This window comes from Lolium perenne, chromosome 7 (assembly GCF_019359855.2).
Source record: "Lolium perenne isolate Kyuss_39 chromosome 7, Kyuss_2.0, whole genome shotgun sequence".
In the NCBI taxonomy this organism is placed as follows: Eukaryota; Viridiplantae; Streptophyta; class Magnoliopsida; order Poales; family Poaceae; genus Lolium; species Lolium perenne.
Window position 1 is genome coordinate 314,803,462 of NC_067250.2, and position 8,643 is coordinate 314,812,104.

Here is an 8,643-nt window from a genome sequence, read left to right on the forward strand (position 1 = left end):
TGGGTCCCATCTTCATGCTAAGGTTCAGTTCTCATACATAGCGGGAGACTTCACAATATAAGTGGGACCCAACTTATGGCAAACGTTCACCTTTACATATAGGTGATGCCCTAGAATCTTCTAGATGATAGACATGACATAATCTAATGTACTGAAACAGATCCAACAGTCAACAATGTTGGGATTTACCAATCTATATCCAACGGCTAACATTCAAAGTTATTCATACACTATATAGTGTTATAGATTATAGATACAATTACTTCATGGGAAAGTTTCAAATTTCCCTACATTGACTTCAAATTTGCTTCAAAATATACATACCCTGCTATATTTCATGCAAGGGGCGGAAAATTTTGAAGTTTTGTCAGGCATGCATGGCTCTAGGCACAAGTTTTATATTTTTTTTAGCTTTTAAAAATCTTTATGTGAATTCAAGATTTATTTGTACATGTCGGGGCCTAACCCGATTCAAATAAAGGGGTGGAAATTTAGAAGTTTGGCCATGCATGGCGTGCATTGTACCCTACCAAGGTAACCTCTACATATATTCTCCGATGATCTATGCCAAAAAGGGAGAAGTGATACTTATACTTCAAATTTGAATTAAATTATCGAAGACTGCAAAACAAACAAAATAGAGCTATGCATCGAGATAAATTGTCAATAGCGTGTAACTAGACCATCGTATGAGTCTAGAGTACATGTGAAAACTGAACTGCGTGGACTTTGCAACTACTTTTTGATAGGTGCCTGACAAAAAAAATTGCAAAATGTATTACTAGATAAGTATGGCAGATTGCACAACACACCAACAGAAAAACAAATGAAAATTACAATACAGTCTCTGGGATTTGCTTAGAGGTCCATACCGAGCAAAGTGAAATTGTGATTGAGTCCAAGAATCATCTAACTCCAAGCACCAGGTAAAAAAAGAGTTTTCTATTTTCATGCCCCTCATTCCTTGGTTCTGCTCAGTTTTGTCCAGCTTCAAAACATGTGCTCACCTTTCCCCTCTCTCTTCTCTGAAACTCTCACAATGGTCAATAGCTTCACCGTTACCTGCTGAGGTGTGGGGCCGCGCAGGGCTGGGGCCACGTTTGTCCTTTAGCAGTGCCTAGTGGGGTATTTCTCTATCGCATACCTCACTGCCCCTAGACACCCAATTTGGCAACAAATCAGACCCTTTCTCTCTCTCTCTCTCTCTCTAACCTCTTGTCTATTTTTGGAAAGAAATCTAAGCACAAATTTCAGTCTCTCTCTCTCTCACACACACACACCTCATCCATTCTCTTTTGCACAATTTGGTAGCAAACCTAAGCACCAGCTTCTCTTTCTCTATTTCTTTTACAACTTTCCCCAAATAGGAAATCCCGCCACCAGCATGTACCAAAACAAATGTAGATATAATTTAGCATCTAGAGTCTAGAAACACCAGCATATAATAAGCAACTAATTAAGCAAGGTTCAACACAAACAGAGTTCAACACAACCTAATTAAGCAAGGTTCAACACAAACATAGTTCAACAACCCCTAATTAAGCTAAGAGGGTCAACACAAACGCTGCTGAGCAGCAAACATAAAAAGAGTTCAACAAAATATGTTGCTTTTGAAGCAGCAGTAGAGACAAACATGCACAACAGTTATTCACCATCTTCTTCCTGCCGCCTCCTCCCGGTCCCGCTTCTTCTGCTTCTTGCTGCCCATACCTTTAACCTTCGATGGCTTGGGCTTGGGAGGAGGTACACGACCGGTCTCGATAGCTTGGTTCAATTTCTTCCTTAGGAATAGCCCATAGGCCATGTGGTTGGCTATGAAGCCGGATCGGTTAACAGTTTCCCCAACATTGACATAGCCAGACCCACAGCCTTCGGCATGCTGCAGGACGCTTTGAAAGTCCACCTTTATGCTCCTTTTGCAGAAGGGGCAGCTGTTCCTGGCACCAGTCCAGGGTTCACTCCAGTACTTGCCGAACTTCCCCGCCTTAAGCTTGTTGAGAGTGGCCCTGGCCTTCCTATGACGCGACTCGACATCGCTGTCAACATCATCAGTAGCAACCTGATACATGCCAAATAAACAGGTGAAGCAAATATGTAGCAATTGCAACTAATACTGGATATGAATCCTAAAAGAATCTGACGCTAATTCAAAACCCTAGGCCCCAATCCTAACAGATATGAAAAGAATGAATCACTAATTTGAACAAACAAGGGAGAGACTATAGTGCAAAAAAAACAAGGGAGATACTATGGCGCAAAAAAGAAACAAGGGAGAAACCATAGCGCAAATCGATCCAGCGCTATGTTGAATAAGGGAGAGAGGTGAATCGGAACATACTTCCTCCTCCTCGTTGATGATATTCTCGTCGAAGGTCGGCGGCGGCGGCTCAAAGATGATATCAACCTCGTCCTCATCCTCTAGCGGCTACTTCCCAAGCAAGTGGACCCATCTACCGACAGCATCGAAAGCTGATGAGCGACCGATGGCCCGACCTTCGGCAATGGCCTCTGCTTCGTCTTTGGCATCCGCTGCGTCGATGATCGCCGCCCTTGCGGCCATGCGCGCTGCCGTCGCGGCTCTGGCTGCCTCCTCTGCGGCTAAGGCCAGCCGTGTGACCTTCGCTTTCGCTGCGGTGACGGCGTCGGTTGGGTTCTCCATCGGTGGAATGGGAAGGGGAAGCGAAGAGAGGATTTTTTCCTAGTCCGCGGAGAGAGGGAGGAGTGGGGACGTGAAATGGGTAACTGATGATTTTTTGAGATTTGGGAGACATAGCACGAACAAGCAGATGGACAGCGCGTGGGCCCATTACCTCATACTGCCTCTGTCCTCGAAAGAGCGTACGTGTGGGTTTTCAAGGCATATTAAGGGTTTTACATTGGGGAAGTGTCATCGACCATCTCTCACCTCTTCAACTTTTCCACCTCCAATGAGCTAAGTGCATGTAGTAAATAAGAAAACCATATGCTAAATACTACTACCTCCATCCCAAAGCTTAAGGCTTATATTATTTTTAGAAAGTCAAAATATGTCAAGTTTGACTAAGCTTTTACAAAAAATCAATAACATCCAAAGTACAAAATTAATATCATTAAATAGATAATGAAATATATTTTCGTTTGGTATCTACAAAATATTATATTTGTTGATAGATTGTTCTAATACTTTGGTCAAACTTTACTTGGTTTGACTTTTCAAAAAAAGCCTTAAGCTTTGGGATGGAGGTAGTACTACTCTTGAAGAAACTACATCCCTTGTGATGTGAGAGAAATATTTTTTACTACCACTCTTTTGTGGACAAATTTTGAAGTGCGTTGCAAAAAGAGAAATACACTCTTTTATGGACAAATTTTAACCCTAAACGCCCACTTATTTACGATGGAGGGAGTATAGCCCAACTTGTTTTTTTTTCTGGTGCACTACACTTTTTTCCTTGTGCAATGCTCGGTTCTACCCTTTGTCTCATTGTAATGGTCACTTTTGCATTGTCGGGGTATGTGGTTACGGTTAGGGCTTAGGGTTAAGGGGTTTTAGCTAGATCATAGGGGAAACCATTAGCATAGTTTGTCAAATTAAGTCAAATTTTCGCACACACATGTATTTTGTAATTTTCTACAATGTTGACCGTGCTATTAATATTTGTTTTAATGCGCGAAAAAACAATTTTTATTTTCTAAGTTCCAAATCTAGGGTTGGTTGTGAACCGGCGAACAAAACGATAGCCCAAAAGAGGAACACCCCAAGGTACAAAAAATAGCATATATACACGTTTCTATGTACATATGACCCTGGGTTTGCAGATAAAAACATTCATATAGACCGCTTCCTATTAATGTACATAAGTTTCTGCTGATTCTCTTGGTTTAGGTATATGGTTAGGCATCACTACTAATTCAGAAAAAAAATGTAAAACCTTCAAGTGAAGTCATTTTAAGTGACCTAACAACTAAAAAATTCAAACATGCATGGCCGGGTATTTGGAGGTTTTTCCAAAACTCCTTACGAACGAGTTACTTCATGCCAAAAGATGCATGCGTTTCAACTTGAATGAGCTAGCTAATGGCTTAAAGCATAAATAGTTTGTCTATAATTGAGGTCATGCATGTTTGAGACACTATAGTGTACCTTGTAATGAAAAAAATATTGGACGAATTGGATTTTCTATTTTCTTCTAACTAAGACCCATTTTATATTTTCTTAGTGTCGGTAATGATTTATTTGTGAAGCATGTACCAATAATTTCTCTCTCCTTCCTCTCTCATGCATGGCCAATAGCATATGTGGGTCCCATCTTAATTCTAAGGTTTACTTCTTATACATAGTGCCAGACATCACAGGATAAGTGGGACCCAGCGTATGTTAAAAGTTCACCATATACATAGGTGATTGATGCCCTAATTAAGGGCATCCACTATATATGTCGTCCATAAGACCCCTATCGAGAAGGAAAAAGTAGCCCACCATAAGGTTGTCTATCTATACTTGTACTAGTAAGATGCACGTGCCTTGCACATGATAGCTCAGATAATGAAAGTACGACATATTAGTTGAAAGATGAATCATAATTAAGTACCCCGCTTTGACCTTCGTATGCAAAACAACATGAATGATTATTTATAAATATGTAGTCTGATCACAAGATCAGATTAAAAACAATGATAGTTCTATTAAAACAATAAAATAGGAATATTTTAAGCATAGAAGATAGTAGAATGATGGAGAAGCTTAAGTGTGTTTGGATGTCCATGGTGCTAAAGGGTAACAATAGAATCTTCTAGAGATGCTAGACATGAAATTGTGTAATCTAATGTACTGAAAGAGATCTAGCGGTTAGCAATGTTTGGATTCACCAATCTATATCCAACGGTCGATGTTCAAATTTATTCGTACCATGCATATAATGGCTCCGTGTGCATGTTCACAATTTTTTCAATTTTTGTGAACCTCAATTTGTTGGTTGGTTTCAAATTTAGCTCAAACTTTTGGTGTGCGCCATTTGAATTAATTAGGTGGACGCATAACCCATTTTTTGGGCATTGTTTTGGAGTAACACACTTGCAGGCTACCTTCCAAGTATTTTTTTTTCTGAAAATCTATGAATTCTAAATTATGTACATACAATTCAATTTATTTTAATCGGCTAAATCTCAAAATAAATACATATATGGCTGCTATTGACATAAATTCTCACACCTTGAATTTGGCCCTCCTTAAAGGTCAAATAATCACCTTTGGAAAATGCAGTATTGGTAGTTTGCAACTTATTTTTTGCAGCCACACATCACAAAAAAAATCACTTATTTTGCAGCCCGTATACGTGCATGAATAAATAATAAATTTCATTTTTTATGTGCGCATAGATCGAGAAGCTAGCATATAAGACTCTAGTTGGTAAAGTTGTTGGCGATAGATGGTATATCTGTACCACTATATAGTGTATGGGTAACTTTGAATATCGACCGTTGGATATAGATTGGCAAATCCCAACATTGCTTACTGTTGGATCTATTTCAGTACATTAGATTATGTCAAGTCTAGCATCTAGCATATTCTAGGGCAATACCTATATGTTAAGCTAGGTGAATTTTTGCCATAAGTTGGGTCCTACTTATCTTGTGAAGTCTCCCACTATGTATGATGAGAAGTGAACCTTAATTAGCATTAAGATGGGACCCACATAATGCTATTAGTGTACGCTCATGCATTAAGAAGTGAACACTAGCTATGCACATACGTACCTCGAAACATACTTCTCCATCATTCTACAATCTTCTATGCTTTAAAATATTGAGTAAATTCCACTTTTTCACCCTATTTTGATTGTTGACACTAATTACCTCATTTAGCAGATTTTCATTCTAATTACCCCATTTAGCATAAGTTGTGCCAACTTTTCCCCCTTCTGAAATTTTGTGAGCATTTTGACCAGTGGATCCCGACTGCCAGATACACGTGGAGGCCACATAGACAGTTTTTCTTCTTGGGTTTTACTCTCTCATCATTTGTTTAATAGGACTGGATGACGTAGCAGTCGATGCAATAAGGAGTTGCCAAAAGGTGACCGCTTGCGATAACTGAAGGCCAGAGATGACAAACTAGTAGTACTAAAAATTCATCTCTTCCCTCTGTATAATTGTGTACTTTATGCTTGTTTCTCAATTTTTAGTTTGTTCATTTGTTTCTCCATCCTATAAGTATTTGAGACCTCAGAGTATTTCTAAAAGTTTAGGATCGTATTTGCCGATGAATGGAAAATATTTTGAACTCTCAGATTCTGTATAAATGGTAGCCCACAACAGGTTACTTGTGCTTTTCTCGCTGCCATCACCAGGTCATGACACTAGAGTTTTTCTCAAGCACGGCAAGGTGCATTCAGCCAAAGTAACCACAATACAACATCTAAGCACCCCGCATGCATACGAAAAGAATCGCAAGGGGAACTCAAGAAGAAAAATCGCTTACATGGCCACCATGTGTTCCTGACAGCCAGGACCACATGTTCAGGTGCTCACAAAAAATTTAGAAGGGTTGAAAATTGGCACAACTTTTGTTAAACTAGATGATACCCCGCACGTTGCTGCGGGATATTTAGTTATTATTACTCAACTTGAAAAATTTCTCTAACATAAAGAAGGAAAAACTAAATGAAGGTGGTGAAACGCATTTTAGAATCATAACAGGATGCATATTGCTATATGTCTTTGTAAACACAAAATCATTTATCCCTGAGAAATGTAGAGAATTTAGGTGTTGACAACAAATTGAAAAGTTGACCATAATTGCATAAAGTACATCGTCCGGATGGAAGCACGCTGTCAGCTCGATTGCCAACACATGTATAGTCCAACACCAGTTTAATGACCAGGATTCTGAGAAACAGATGAGTTAACTTTTTTCGCAAAAAATACAATATGTCAATTGATCAATGGAAAATACCAGAATGCTAAATATCAATTGATAGTGTGCATGTATAGCTACTCTTTGCTTAGCACGGGCCATAGTTGTCGTCCACAATTGAGGGCTGAAATCAGAACCGCACAAGACATGGCTAAAGTTGCTTATATCGTGGTCGTGCTTCTGCGACCAAGGTGATCCGCGAGAAGCCTTTATTAAGTGTGGATCAACCACTCCCTTTGGTGTTGCTCTTGAGAATTCTGAGATGGCATCGCAGATGAACCCCGGTAGAAGCTACATGAAAAAAAAAGGTTAAGCGCTTTAAGGCATACAATGATTCAAGCAGTACCCTTTAAATGTTTTCCGCTAACAGAGCCTTTCTTGCGGTTAACACCAATCTTGTACATATATAAAATAAAATATATATTGGTGATCAGAATTGGAATATGTATTGTAATTACGATTTTCTCTCTCTAAAACATAGTTTTGCAACTCATACTGTCCTGCACAAACAGGAAACAAAACTTGAAAGTGAAATAAAAAATACATAATTAACACGTCACCAAAATGGAAGTTGTACATCAGGATTTTATTCTATCAAAAATGAGATGGATCAGTACTTATGGAATGAATCCCTGATTCATATGCTTAAATCTAAAATGAAAAGAAAGGGCGGATCATAGACTACAGGGCAGCGACCTTCTTGCCTGGATAGGATCGCAAGCGATGCATGCTCATTATTAGAATCTGCTTGCCACGCTTCTCCTTTGGAAGTTATTTGGTAGATGGGAAACTTCCTGTCGAAGGGAAGAAAACAATGAAACAATAGTAAGACTTACCATTTGAGCAAATCTTCTGCCACCATGACAAAATCAAATAATCAATCCTTGGTGATTACAGAAAATGAAACACCGGATCTGAAGCATGGGATTCAAGAAAAAATGCAAGAAAATGAGATAGCTCGTGGGTGAAATGATAGGCGATGTGAGCAGCGTCCCACGGTTGTGCCTGGTAAATCGGATCCCGATTTGTTGCTTCCCATCGGACTAGTACATGGCCGTGGGATTGAAAGCAGCCGGTCCGTACGATCTTAACCACCCCCCGCGCGTCAATTTCCTTTATTTGTGGACTAATTGAATGCTGCCGTAAAAAGATCACGCAACTCACGTCCGTTAGTGTAGCCAGCATCTCCTAAGTTTGCTCCCTCGCCTGGGTCATCGCATGATTATAGGAATAAATTTGCATGCTTCCACCTAAACTGTTTCGGTGATGCACATCCAATCTATCCAAATTAATATCTTTTTTAGGAAAAAAATTTGGAAAATTATGTGTTGTTTCCAATGAATAAATATCCAGGAAACTAGTAACGGCATTATTTCAGTGAGAAGAACTAGTTTTGTGACACAGAAGTATTGTTTTTCTACACTGGAAGCACCATTTTTTTGGGGGAAATTATTCTTAATATTTTCTTGGAATAATCATGGAAGAGGAAGTGTTGTTTCTAAACTGTCGTGAATTCTATTTTATGTACAACTTAACTTTGCTTCCTGCCAAGGATATCCGTAGAAAAGATGCAATAACTATTCGTTTGTATCAACATTGCGTCTAACAGGTAATATAATTTTCTTATAAAGGAAATAAGGTTTGCTTCCATTGTAACAAGTATTTGTTTCTATCAACATTGGTTCCAGAGGAGGATATAATTTGCTTTCAAAGGAAATAGGAAATGATTCGAATAAAAAAAGTGTTTC

At 39.0% G+C, this 8,643-nt stretch overlaps 1 long non-coding RNA gene across 1 annotated transcript; it reads right to left on the minus strand.

Annotated features, from left to right (window-relative positions):
* Positions 1-6,865: 6,865 nt before the first annotated feature.
* On the minus strand, positions 6,866-7,900 carry LOC139833457 (uncharacterized). Its single transcript, XR_011749257.1, has 2 exons — positions 7,592-7,900; positions 6,866-7,186 (listed from the first exon to the last, which is right to left on the minus strand). It is a non-coding gene; the product is annotated as an uncharacterized lncRNA (long non-coding RNA).
* Positions 7,901-8,643: the final 743 nt, after the last annotated feature.